This window comes from Schistocerca nitens, chromosome 11, assembly GCF_023898315.1.
Source record: "Schistocerca nitens isolate TAMUIC-IGC-003100 chromosome 11, iqSchNite1.1, whole genome shotgun sequence".
NCBI lineage: Eukaryota > Metazoa > Arthropoda > Insecta > Orthoptera > Acrididae > Schistocerca > Schistocerca nitens.
Window position 1 is genome coordinate 52,295,971 of NC_064624.1, and position 14,799 is coordinate 52,310,769.

General features: G+C 43.5%; 1 protein-coding gene and 1 non-coding gene across 3 annotated transcripts in view; both read right to left on the reverse strand.

Moving 5' to 3' along the window:
- The window catches only part of LOC126212808 (uncharacterized), an 88,967-nt gene that overhangs the window by 44,002 nt on the left and 30,166 nt on the right, over nucleotides 1-14,799 (reverse strand). The window lies entirely within an intron of this gene.
- Nucleotides 6,084-6,158, reverse strand: Trnas-cga (transfer RNA serine (anticodon CGA)). Its single transcript has one exon. It is a non-coding gene; the product is annotated as a tRNA-Ser (tRNA).

The following is a 14,799-nucleotide window of genomic DNA, read 5'->3' on the forward strand; positions in this document are numbered from 1 at the left end:
GAGCAATAGCTGAAAAGACGAGGGCTAGTAGAAATGCTTGGGTAACACAAGAGATATTGAATTTAATCGATGAAAGGAGAAAATACAACAATGCAGTAGATGAAGGAGGCGAAAAGGAATACAAAAATGGCTAAACAGGGATGGCTAGACGACAAATGTAAGTATGTAGAAGCATATACAGGGTGTTTCAAAAATGACCGGTATATTTGAAACGGCAATAAAAACTAAACGAGCAGCGATAGAAATACACCGCTTGTTGCAATATGCTTGGGACAACAGTACATTTGCAGGCAGACAAACTTTCGAAATTACAGTAGTTACAATTTTCAACAACAGATGGCGCTGCGGTCTGGGAAACTCTACTGTACGATATTTTCCACATATCCACCATGCGTAGCAATAATATGGCGTAGTCTCTGAATGAAATTACCCGAAACCTTTGACAACGTGTCTGGCGGAATGGCTTCACATGCAGATGAGATGTACTGCTTCAGCTTTTCAATTGTTTCTGGATTCTGGCGGTACACCTGGTCTTTCAAGTGTCCCCACAGAAAGAAGTCACAGGGGTTCATGTCTGGCGAATAGGGAGGCCAATCCACGCCGCCTACTGTATGTTTCGGATAGCCCAAAGCAATCACACGATCATCGAAATATTCATTCAGGAAATTAAAGACGTCGGCCGTGCGATGTGGCCGGGCACCGTCTTGCATAAACCACGAGGTGTTCGCAGTGTCGTCTAAGGCAGTTTGTACCGCCACAAATTCACGAGGAATGTCCAGATAGCGTGATGCAGTAATCGTTTCGGATCTGAAAAATGGGCCAATGATTCCTTTGGAAGAAATGGCGGCCCAGACCAGTACTTTTTGAGGATGCAGGGACGATGGGACTGCAACATGGGGCTTTTCGGTTCCCCATATGCGCCAGTTCTGTTTATTGACGAAGCCGTCCAGGTAAAAATAAGCTTCGTCAGTAAACCAAATGCTGCCCACATGCATATCGCCGTCATCAATCCTGTGCACTATATCGTTAGCGAATGTCTCTCATGCAGCAATGGTAGCGGCGCTGAGGGGTTGCCGCGTTTGAATTTTGTATGGATAGAGGTGTAAACTCTGGCGCATGAGACGATACGTGGACGTTGGCGTCATTTGGACCGCAGCTGCAACACGGCGAACGGAAACCCGAGGCCGCTGTTGGATCACCTGCTGCACTAGCTGCGCGTTGCCCTCTGTGGTTGCCGTACGCGGTCGCCCTACCTTTCCAGCACGTTCATCCGTCACGTTCCCAGTCCGTTGAAATTTTTCAAACAGATCCTTTATTGTATCGCTTTTCGGTCCTTTGGTTACATTAAACCTCCGTTGAAAACTTCGTCTTGTTGCAACAACACTGTGTTCTAGGCGGTGGAATTCCAACACCAGAAAAATCCTCTGTTCTAAGGAATAAACCATGTTGTCTACAGCACACTTGCACGTTGTGAACAGCACACGCTTACAGCAGAAACACGACGTACAGAATGGCGCACCCACAGACTGCGTTGTCTTCTATATCTTTCACATCACTTGCAGCGCCATCTGTTGTTGAAAATTGTAACTACTGTAATTTCGAAAGTCTGTCTGCCTGAAAATGTACTGTTGTCCCAAGCATATTGCAACAAACGGTGTATTTCTATCGCTGCTCGTTTAGTTTTTATTGCCGTTTCAAATATACCTGTCATTTTTGAAACACCCTATATCACTAGGGGTAAGATTGATGCTGCCTACAGGAAAATTAAGGAGGCCTTTGGAGAAAAGGGGTCCACCTGTATGAATATCAAGAGCTCATATGAAAAATATAGAAGGGAAAGCATAAAAAGGTGGAAGGAGTATATACAGCGTCTATACAAGGGAGATGTACTTGAGCGCAATATTACGGAAATGGAAGAAGACGTAGAGGAAGACGAGAAGGGAGATATGATACTTCGTGAAGAACTTGGCAAAGCACTGAAAGACTTAAGCCGAAAAACCAAAAAGACGTTCACAACTACTAAAAAGAATCGAGCAACGGCTTTCTCTAAAGTATAGTGGGCGATGTGGCGAATGTTCCGATTGTATATCAGGTTACCTTCCATTCGAATAGTGGGTGCACTCAGCGACTGTATGTGACATAAATTATACTACCCTACTACAGTGGGTAGTATTCAAAGAACTATGACTGACGACCGAACAACAGGGACGTACATGCATTGAGAATAAAAAATAGTGCATTGAGAATGGCTAGCTACTAGCTGAAATCTGGATTTGCGTAATAAAAACTTAGAAGGACGACTGATTGCTACACTCTATAGTTTATAATAAATATTTTTACTGGTGCTGAATTATTACACATACAGTCAGTGATACTTCAGTGATACTTTCTGTACCACTGTAAACAGCGTTCGCAGTTTGTCCTTTGACCATTCCTGAACACGAGAATGACCAGAGCTCTCTCAATCGCTTTGTACCACTCGTTCAAGCGACCTGCCATACCCAACTTCTGGGACGGGAGGAAGTTCTTTCTCACAATCTCTGTAGAACCTTGCAGGTATCTCATCCGGCACGGATGCTTTTCCACCGTTGTGGGTTTTTAGGTGATTTCGTATTCGCAATAACTTAATATCTTACATTTCCGTGTTAGTGCGAAGACTGAAAGGAGGACCCTTATCCCGATCTCCCCGTAAGAAATAATTTAGGAAGATAGAAGAAAGTGCTGGGCTACTACAAACGATTATTTCATTTCCAGAGATCCATATTTAGCAAAGTATTGCCTATGAAAATATGATCGGTGGCGTGAACAAAATCGTACAGTCAGCAACTTAACATTTTACACTCTACAAATGTTCTCACGAGTAGCTCCTCTGCTGACACGAAACAGACCCAAGCGGAATTCAGGCTCGTTCCAGACATTACATAGCAACGTCCTATCAGTGATCAGTACGGAAAAACTGATGCGTCCCTAATAGACCCCCTAAGGGAAAAATCACCCGTTAAGTGTCCAAGTATTAGAAAAGCAACTGAAATCACTCAACAGAGGAAAGTCCACTGGAACTGACGGGATACCAATTCGATTCTACACAGAGTACGCGAAAGAACTTGCCCCCCTTCTAACAGCCGTGTACCGCAAGTCTCTAGAGGAACGGAAGGTTCCAAATGATTGGAAAAGAGCACAGGTAGTCCCAGTCTTCAAGACGGCTCGTCGAGCAGATGCGCAAAACTATAGACCTATATCTCTGACGTCGATCTGTTGTAGAATTTTAGAACATGTTTTTTGCTCGAGTATCATGTCGTTTTTGGAAACCCAGAATCTACTATGTAGGAATCAACATGGATTCCGGAAAAAGCGATCGTGTGACACCCAAGTCGCTTTATTTGTTCATGAGACCCAGAACATATTAGATACAGGTTCCCAGGTAGATAGATGCCATTTTCCTTGACTTCCGGAAGGCGTTCGATACAGTTCCGCACTGTCGCCTGATAAACAATGTAAGAGCCTGCGGAATATCAGACCAGCTGTGTGGCTGGATTGAAGAGTTTTTAGCCAACAGAACACAGCATGTCGTTCTCAATGGAGAGACGTCTACAGACGTTAAAGTAACCTCTGGCGTGCCACAGGGGAGTGTTATGGGACCATTGCTTTTCACAATATATATAAATGACCTAGTAGATAGTGTCGGAAGTTTCATGCGGGTTTTCGCGGATGAGGCTGTAGTATACAGAGAAGTTGTAGCATTAGAAAATTGCAGCGAAATGCAGGAAGATCTGCAGCGGATAGGCACTTGGTGCAGGGAGTGGCAACTGACCCTTAACATAGACAAATGTAATGTATTGCGAATACTTAGAAAGAAGGATCGTTTATTGTATGATTATATGATAGCGGAACAAAAAATGGTTCAAATGGCACTGACCACTATGGGACTTAACTGCTGTGGTCATCAGTCCCCTAGAACTTAGAACTACTTAAACCTAACTAACCTAAGGACATCACACACATCCATGCCCGAGGCAGGATTCGAACCTGCGACCTTAACGGTCACGCGGTTCCAGACTGTAGCGCCTAGAACCGCACGGCCACTCCGGCCAGCGATAGCGGAACAAACACTGGTAGCAGTTACTTCTGTAAATTATCTGGGAGTTGCGTACGGAACGATCCGAAGTGGAATGATCATATAAAATTGTTGGTAAGGCGGGTGCCAGGTTGAGATTCATTGGGAGAGTCCTTAGAAAAGGTAGTCCATTAACAAAGGAGGTGGCTTACAAAACACTCGTTCCACCTATACCTGAGTATTGCTCATCAGTGTGGGATCCGTACCAGGTCGGGTTGACAGAGGAGATAGAGAAGATCCAAAGAAGAGCGGCGCGTTTCGTCAGAGGGTTATTTGGTAAGCGTGATAGCGTTACGGAGATGTTTAGCAAACTCCAGTGTCAGACTCTGCAAGAGAGGCACTCTGCGTCGCGGTGTAGCTTGCTGTCCAGGTTTCGAGAGGGTGCGTTTCTGGATGAGGTATCGAATGTATTGCTTCCCCCTACTTATACCTCCCGAGGAGATCACGAATGTAAAATTAGAGAGATTCGAGCGCGCACGGAGGCTTTCCGGCAGTCGTTCTTCCCGCGAACCATATGTGACTGGAACAGGAAAGGGAGGTAATGACAGTGGCACGTAAAGTGCCCTCCGCCACACACCGTTGGGTGGCTTGCGCAGTATAAATGTAGATGTACGTGTAGGTCAGGCGACCTGAAGGGCCAAGGGAACAGAGCCACATTACAATCACCGCTACAGCCTATCCAGCGATGCGAAAGTTCGTCGTTTGGGTAGACAAACTTCGACGCTCTCATCAGGGGTAGGTGGGAGGGGGGAGGCTAGTTGGAAGATGAAATTCCTGGAATCAGCGGTCATTTGTGGAAACAACCACAACTGCAACATATCGAGGTAACTGGTACGCGCCACAGTTTTCTCACGGAATAAAAACGGCCCATTCAGCTTCGTCTGTGACACTGCACACTTAACCTTCGACGAATCTCGTTCATGTGCCGCAATTTCACAAGGATTTTCAGTAGCACAAAAAAATGGCTCTGAGCACTATGCGACTTAACTTCTTAGGTCATCAGTCGCCTAGAACTTAGAACTACTTAAACCTAACTAACCTAAGGACATCACACACATCCATGCCCGAGCCAGGATGCGAACCTGCGACCGTAGCAGTCGCGCGGGTCCGGACTGAAGCGCCTAGAACCGCTCGGCCACCGCGGCCGGCTCAGTAGCACACATTCTCACATTACGGGGATAAACTTTTTCAGATAAACGCAGGGTTACGTTTGTTTGTGTTAACATCTGAGGTTATAGGTTATCTGTCTTATGCGTCTGGTGTAATTCTTTTTAATTACATTGCAGTCAGCTCAAGAGAGATGCCCTATAATAACAAACGGAAGGTTGCTTCGTCGCTTAATATCAGCATTGAGGCGAAATGTTCATCTTCCAGTGCTCCCTCCATTGTGACGCAAATCTGAAGGCGCCGGGCGTAGCCTTATGGGTTAACTGTTGTACGAGCTGCAGACGAATGATCTTCCGCACACTTTGCTGCTGTATTTAAGTCCGCGGCTTGTGCATACTAGTGACTTCCTTGTACGGGGTACAAAAATTTCGCTCATTTCCCTCCACCGTTATAACTGCCACATTTGGTCAAATATCTCGCATATTCAACACTCGAAACGTTTCTCTTGCATTTTGGCAAGGCGCTGAATTCGTCAAGTGCTCATCACAATTTAAACTCACTGAGTTTGCGGTTATACTCATGCACGAGTTACATTTGTAGGCCTACATGCCATATTTTGGAAAATTTCGAATTCTGGAAACGAGTTAATCATTTATAGCAGGGCTGTATTTCGCCTTCTGTCTGTCGCCTTACGTTTCGGTGCCAGCATGGTCACTGAGTGACAATACAAGATTTCGAACCGCTTGCTGATTTTATGTAAGGCCAAGAATTAAAAGAACTTTTGGTCAGATCGGTTTGCAATAGAGTATTACGAATTCTTTGAATAATACAGTTAATGAAACTTCCTGGCAGATTAAAACTGCTGCCGGACCGAGACTCGAACTCGGGACCTTTGCCTTTCGCGGGCAAGTGCTCTACCAACTGAGCTACCCAAGCACGACTCACGCCCCGTCCTCACAGCTTTACTTCTGCCAGTACCTCGTCTCCTACCTTCCAAACTTCACAGAAGCTCTCCTGCGAACCTTGCAGAAATAGCACTCCTGAAAGAAAGGATATTGCGGAGACATGGCTTAGCCACAGCCTGGGGGATGTTTCCAGAATGAGATTTTCATTCAGCAGCTGAATGTGCGCTGATATGAAACTTCGCAAAGGTCCTGAGTTCGAGTCTCGGTCCGGCACACAGTTTTAATCTGCCAGGAAGTTTCATGTCAGCGCACACTCCGCTGCAGAGTGAAAATCTCATTCTGGAATACAGATAATATTTGCACACACAACCCACCTTGAAGGATACCCCTGACAATGTAAATAATCAAAGTACTTCTGTGCCTCTAAAATTAACCACTGCAGCGCCTAATACTCCATTCACAGAATGCACCAGCACTTCGGTACTTCCTGGCAACACTGCCGAAACTGCACGTAGTGACTTCAGTGCCAGCACTGTGTACATTACTACCGTATGCAATCTTTCCGTCAGCAATCAACGAAGAACGTAAATGGTGAGTATGTGCCTGCTTGCATCGGACCTGTTCTACTCCTTTCCGGTACACAATTTACTTGTGTATGTGCATGCAACCCAACGCAATTTCGCATCTGACTGACGTACTCATGAACAAACACCCAGGTATCGTTACTAAGTTGCGCGTATAAGTGACTGAATTCTAAAATTATACCTAGAAGTTTATTCTGTGCAGACTCAAGAAGAACGAATACACCAATGGCTTTACTCTATCTGCAAAATAATGCTGAGAAATTTATATAACTAAATGTTTTCTAACACGTAAGTACCTAGCATCTGGTGAGCTATCAGTGTTGCTATTCACTGACTTTTCATTCACGTCTCACTGGCAGGTAGTTCACTTATAGTGTAATAGAGGCGTGGCTCCTTTCTTTATCTAAAATTCCGATTACAACATACGAAGCGCCACAGTAATTGATCAAACGTTCTTTAAAGTGTAGTTAGACCTGCACTACATGGCTGACATGTACAGATAATATAATTAATCTTGGTCACCACTCACGAATGATTCTATTTCTCGTTTATTTAATTTTCACTGAAGACATACTGAATTTGTAGTTGAGTTCACCATTGTGTTTCATCTAGTATTGTTTCCATGGGAAAATTTACTCGATAATTTTACATGCCTCCGACCGTGGAGATTTGATATAGTGTACAGAAACGTATATTCTTTCAAATGGCGGTTAATGCAAGTGTTCACCACCTTTTAAAAGCCACCTGTCAATGGATTTTTGAAAATCAGAAACTGGTAAACGTTTTGCGTAAGTAAATTTTTCATACAAAATTGTTAAGGCTTTCGTGGCCACTTATTGACAAACTGCCTATTGGCTTCTGTCTCGGGTTCTTCGGCCGACGTTCATCTAATGATTTTTCTGACGTTTCGCCAGCACGAGTGGCTGGCATTGTCAAAGCTTCACCCTCCATTGCCGGTGATGAACTTAAGGCTTTCCTCTTTCTTGTTGAAAATGTTCGCGTGTTTTTGTATTTCTACAGCTTCTATGAACAAGCGCGTGTGATAGTGCTTCTCTACAGCCAGAACTTCCGTGTCGGAGAATTTTATAACGTGGTCGGTCTCGCTCAGTGCGTGCTCTGCCACGGCCGTAACGAGAGCAGGACGAATATGTGAGCCGCAACACCTCAAACGAGAAACGCAACACCTGGAAACTGTTCTGAGGAGCAATGGGTACTCCACAAATTATATTAGAAGTGTAACAGAACCAAACACTCGGTGAAGTAAGGAACCAGAAAAGAAACGTCGGGTATGGCCTTTCTGCCATATGTTCCCAGAGTGACGGACAGAATCGGCCGTACATTGCGCAAACATGGCGTAAAGACGATTTTCAAAGCGACAAGGAAGACCAAAGAGTGTCTTAGATCGGCGAAGGAGAAAAGAGACCCACTTGCAATGTCGGGAATATACCGTATACCGTGCACATGCGGAAAAGTTTATGTCGGAATGACTGGACGATCAATTAACACCAGGATCAAAGAGCAGAAGCGACATTGCAGGTTGGGACAGGTGGAGAAATCGGCCTTGGCAGAGCACGCACTGAATGAGACCGACCACGTAATAAAATTCCGAAGTTCTGGCTGTAGAGAAGCACTATCACACGCGCTTGTTCAGAGAAGCTGTAGAAATACAAAAACACGCGAACAGTTTGAACAAGAAAGAGGAAAACTGAAGAAAAAGTTCATATAAACATAGGTCCGCAAATGTTTCGTTACGAAGTTAAGGCTGATAAAAGACTGCGCCTGAAATTTAGCAGCTTTGGTAATATGATGCCATCGCAAAACTGTACGAGGTTAAAGCATTATCATGTATTTTGTTGTTATTGGTCTGCTGAGCCTAAAAAAACATGTCCCACACGTGTATCTGCAGTAAATTTCTAGAACATCCAGAGAAGCAAAGATTATTAAACAAGTAAATTTGTTTACTATCCATTAAGAATGTAGAAACGTTTATGTCGTTGTTGGCAACAGTTAGTGAGTTGTTTCAGTCGCTTCCTAACCTTCAACCTAGTTAGTTTCCTGTACTGTTCAGTGAAAGAACATAATAACAGTGTACTCAAGTGTGCTATGATATTAATAAAAGCAGATTATCTGACATTCATACAGTTTCAGTTAACGCTGTTACCATCATTTTTCTAAAATTAAATTCTCTACAACTTCTGTTGAAAACTTTATGCAATTGTATGGAATTTAAAAAACAAATTGGGCCAAGTAGTTAATAAATTAAAAATTTTACGAAATTACGTCTTCGCTTCTCTGGGTGTTCTGGAAAACCACTGCAGATACCCGTCTTGGACATGTTTTATTAGATTCACCAGACAAATAACAACAAAATAAATGGAAATCGTGCTTTACTTTAACCTCGTACAGTTTTGCACTGGCTTCATATTAGCAAAGCTGCTAAATTTCAGTCGAAATCTTTTATCAGCCGTAACTCCGTAACTAAACATTTGCGGACCTATGTTTATATGAACTTTTTTCTTTTGTTTTACTTTTAGCATAACATATTAAAATATTTGCATTTCTTCGTGAGTCACCTTGTATTTAAATCTTGACTGTCACTTACGACAAACATGCTTTGCCGATGAACTTCGATTCTGATACGATGTTCCAAATCTAATAGCACAAAATTAGTACTCTAGGAGTAATAAATAATAAGGAACACCTATTTCCGGCCACTTTACGGTGTGTGGCGGAGGGTACTTGGGGCGGTGTGCGGATATTTGTTACGCCGGACATTTGCCAAGGCGGACATTTGCCACGGTTTTACCTGCTCCGAAGGGTTATTTGCCACGGTTTTACCTGCTCCGAAGGGTTGGGTCCCTTGTCTCCCCCTCCTCCTCCTCCTCCTCATTCGCCGCCCGACCCGCAGTAAAGGTACTTACTGAGCCTTTCCCCTGGTTTAGTTAACATACGACCAGAATCTCTATGGATTTTTCGCCACATTCGTAGAGAGAGTTTCGTTGTGGAAACTATTAAATGCATCTCGCATTGAAATCCGCACCAAATTTCGAGCCACAGTAAAACTTCGCCAATCTTGGAGATTTTGGGCTAGTCTAAATTATACGTTCCTTTTTCGGTGCTCCTGCAGCAGCTTTCTGTCCTGTTTTGTGTACCATGGGGGATCAGTTCCGTCTGATATTAATGTATTTGGTATTAATCTCTTGAGTGGTATTGATAGTATTTCTTTGAACTTAAGCCACATATCGTCTTCACTTACATAATTTGGAAGGATTGGAGACTGTCTCTTAGAAAGACGTCAACCGAAGTTTTAGTTGCTTTTATAAATATATATATTTCGCGTTTAGTTTTGGTGAATTTCTTTGTTACGGGATTGATTGGAGACTGTCTCTTAGAAAGACGTCAACCGAAGTTTTAGTTGCTTTTATAAATATATATATTTCGCGTTTAGTTTTGGTGAATTTGTTAAGGGATTGAGCCTCGCTACGACTGCGTGTTCACTAATTCCTGTAGCAGTCATGATGCTCAGGATAATTTGTGGCTAAGAGGTCAAGTGTGTTTTCTCAACCACTTACAATTTGAATGGCCTCGTGAACTAATTGTTCACAATAATTTTATAAAATGCATTTACAACAATTATGGAAGTTGTTTTCTATCTACAGTAGGGTCTGAAAATGTATTTTTGTCGACTTACTGAAGGTAGATCGAACGAAGTCACTGCCAATTATAATTGTATGAGATTCGAGTTTTCTTTGAAATGTTCAGCAACTGTTTCATCTGAGACCGGGGGTTGGTAAAAGGAGCCAGTTATTAATGTATTCCGGTTGTCGAATATAACCCTGTCCATACTAAGTCACAGGAACTAACTGCTTCAATGTCGCTTATGAGCTGGAACACACATTACATTATTTTTCCTTAAGTTGTGCTTCTTGTTTCTGTTGTAGTGGAGACCATTACAATTACGGCTTTTCCCTACGAAACCTAGGATGCTTACTCTGTGACCTTGTAAATACCAGAGCTAAACAATGTAGAACAACAACGCACGGTACAAGCATAGCATTCTGTATTACTTGATTTCCTTACTTCCAACATTTTAAAATTGTACGTAGACTTTAGATGACATGTCAATCATAGATGTTCTTATCTCTGTTTATGAACGTACTTCCAGTCATGTTTTGAACATTGTCCCGCTACACTTTATTAACTACTGTTTCCCCGCAAGGGATGTCGGATTTTAGAGTAAATTAATATGAAGTATGTCGTCCTTCTTTTCAAACATTCACATATCCATTTCTTCTTTCCTTATTGTCTTTTGGGCATGCAGTTGTAGCAATTAAAGTAGGCACAAATGCAGCGATAAAAAAAAATGGTTATTGTACATTCGCATTCTGTTTACACCGTTCCTTTCTGGCTGCTCCCATGGCGATGGACTGTTTCTATCGCAATCAGTAAGCGTGAAAGGAAGCTACGTACACACAGAGGGACATATATTTATACTTGGCAGTACTAATTACATACTGACAATAGTCGGAATTTCTTTCGTTTCCAGACCGAGCGAGGTGGCGCAGTGGTTAGCACACTGGACTCGCATTCGGGAGGACGACGGTTCAATCCCGTCTCCGGCCATCCTGATTTAGGTTTTCCGTGATTTCCCTAAATCGTTTCAGGCAAATGCCGGGATGGTTCCTTTGAAAGGGCACGGCCGATTTCCTTCCACATCCTTCCGTAATCCGAGCTTGCGCTCCGTCTCTAATGACATCGTTGTCGACGGGACGTTAAACCCTAATCACCACCATCTTTCGTTTCCCAAAAGATACAAATATTTCGATTTCGGAAAAGAAGCTCTGTATTTGGCCAAGATGTCGAAGAAGAAGGTCCCTTACGTACTGGTTGTATCGAGTAAGATGTGGAGGCGGCGGTTTGAAAGCGGACAGAGGTAGTGCGGGGAAGGGCGTCCCTTACCTGGGGGATCGCTACCTGGCGAAGGGACAAGTGTGGCGTGGCAAATGTCCGGCATTCACTTGGGGCACCAACGTTGCGGTCCGCCGTCGCGTCAGCTTCGCTTCCCTCCCTCTCGCCCTTCCCTCCCCCGCAACCAGAGCAACCGCCTGAGCTACCGCATTGCGTCACCTGGGGTGTGTCCGCTTCCTGTTGACAGACCGCTCTTTCGCAACGTCGACGTACTGTATCTCCTGAGTTTTCAGACTGGCGGCCACAGTATTTACTTCTGCGCCAATCAAAACGCCAACCACTCCCGAATATTCTGGCAGCTCAGACGTTTATGCCCCAAAAGAGATTTCCAACGGGGAACGTTCACTCTTGCCTGCTGAGCTATCCGCCAACGCCTTTACGACCCAAGTTGAAACTTATCATCCACCGTGCTTCACAAAATTGTCAGCAAGTTTTACAACAGTATAAGCAACCCTGCAGACTTCACGATTCATTATTAGTCAACTCGTTAATACAGAAGATAAGCAAGCGTAACATCTGACACTAGTGAAAAACTTACAAAATCGCAATTTCTTCGATTTTTTTTTACCTATACACAAGTTGTTACGGCGTGACAAAGACATCCACCGCACAAACGTTGCCATCGACATTTAGGTTCATCTAGATGGGGAACAGTTTCATATTTATTGCGAACTGTATTCGTATTTCGCGAATCCGAACTGACGTCCGCTGTTCGCGGAACATAAGAATTTGTGCCGAAGCGGGACTCGAACCCCTGTTCCGCACAAACTTCCAGGTGCTGCAAACAGCTCACGTCAATACGGATTCGCGAAATGCGAATCCGTTTCGTAATGCTTACTACACCTCTAATCATCAGAACAGTGGGTCTACACGTCTGAGAGACACCGTACAAAGATTGTAACCACCGAGTTATGTTTGTTTCAGAGTAACTAGGCACTATGTTAGTTCGATTTAGAATCTAGGTAAACACACTGGAATACGCAGTTAGAATTATCGGGCACTGAGGCCGATTACTAGCTTAAAATTTCCCATAGTACTCTTGTCAGAGCGTAAACGTGCGCATAGCCTTGTTTCTCTATTCGGAAGTACGCTGTCTAATCCATCAGCGATAGCTTTACCTCTCGTTTTGTTTTTGCAAAGACGCAGTAACAAAATGGTTCAAATGGCTCTGAGCACTATGAGACTTAACATCTGTGGTCATCAGTCCCCTAAACTTAGAACTACTTAAACCTAACTAACCTAAGGACATCACACAACACCCAGCCATCACGAGGCAGAGAAAATCCCTGACCCCGCCGGGAATCGAACCCGGGAACCCGGGCGTGGGAAGCGAGAACGCTACCGCACGACCACGAGATGCGAGCACCCAGTAACATTTCTCATGCAAGAGGGCGTTTCTGAGCGAACCTGTAATTTTCTTTCAATTCTATTCCGAGCTCAGTAGCAACCCGCATTCGTGAATGCCGTTAGCAGAAGAGCGTAGTACACATTCCTGCCCTTTTGATATCACTTACACAATCTGAAAATAACATTCCTTAGACGTTAAACACAGCAAATATCGATAATTCGGTAATTCAACTGTGCTTTTATCTCTTTAAACTGATGTCAGCATATTAGCACCGTTAACAGGCGTCAATTCTTATGTGAGTACAGTTAACAGACTCCAGACAACAAGACGGGCTACACGTCGTACAAACAAATATGCCCTTCTATATGTAGCCTGTGTCGGCAGCTTCGACTTCATTTAGGCTGAAACGGGAACATTATACGACCCTGCTTTCCGTTGTAACAACAATTTCTATGTGTCAGTCCCGTACGATCATACCATAGATGTACCAGGGGTAAGGCAGCCACCAGCAACATTCTTAAACCCAAACTGCACAAATTAAATTGCTTAATACCCTCAGACTTCAAGAAGAATATAATAATTCCAATCCCAAAGAAAGCAGCTGTTGAGAGATGTGAAAATTACCGAACTATCAGTTTAATAAGCCACGGCTGCAAAATACTACCACAAAATTCTTTGCACACGAATGGAAAAACTGGTAGAAGAAGACCTCGGGGAAGATCAGTTTGTATTCCGCAGAAATTTCGGAACACGTGAGGCGATACTGACCCTACGACTTATCTTAGTAAATAGATTAATGAAAGGCAAACCTACGCTTCTAGCATTTGTAGACTCAGAGAAAGCTTTTGACAACGTTGACCGGAATACACTCTTTCACATTGTGAAGGTGGCAGGGCTAAAATACAGGGAGCGAAAGGCTATTTACAGTTTGTACAGAAACCAGATCGCAGTTATAAGAGTCGAGGACATGAAAGGGAAGTAATGGTTGGGAAGGGAGTGAGACAGGGTTGTAGCCTATCCCCAATGTTATTCAATCTGTATATTGAGCAAGCAGTAAAGGAAACAAAAGAAAAATACGGAGTAGGTATTAAAATCCATGGAGAAGAAATAAAAACTTTTGAGGTTCGCCTATGACATTGTAATTCTGTCAGAGACAGCAAAGAACCTGGAAGAGGAGTTGAACGGAATGGACAATGTCTTGAAAGGAGGATATAAGATGAACATCAACAACAGCAAAACGAGGATAATGGAATCTAGTCGAATTAAATCGGGTGATGCTGCCGGAATTAGATTAGGAAATGAGACATAAAATAGTAAAGGAGTTTTGCTATTTGGGGAGCAAAATAACTGATGATGGTCGAAGTAGAGAGGATATAAAATGTGTAGAGAGGGTATAAAATGTAGACTGGCAATGGCAAGGAAAGCGTTTCTGAAGAAGAGAAACTTGTTAACATCGGGTTTAGATTTTAATGTCAGGAAGTCGTTTCTGAATGTATTTGTATGGAGTGTAGCAATATACGGAAGTGAAACATGGGCGATAAATAGTTTGGACAAGAAGAGAATAGAAGCTTTTGAAACGTGGTGCTACAGAAGAGTGCTGAAGATTACATGGGTAGGTCACATAACTAATGAGGAGGTATTGAATAGAATTGGGGAGGAGTTTGTGGCGCAACTTGAGAAGAAGAAGGGACCGGTTGGTAGGATATGTTCTGAGGCAGCAAGGGATCACCAATTTAGTATTGGAGGGCAGCGTGGAGGGTAAAAATCGTAGAG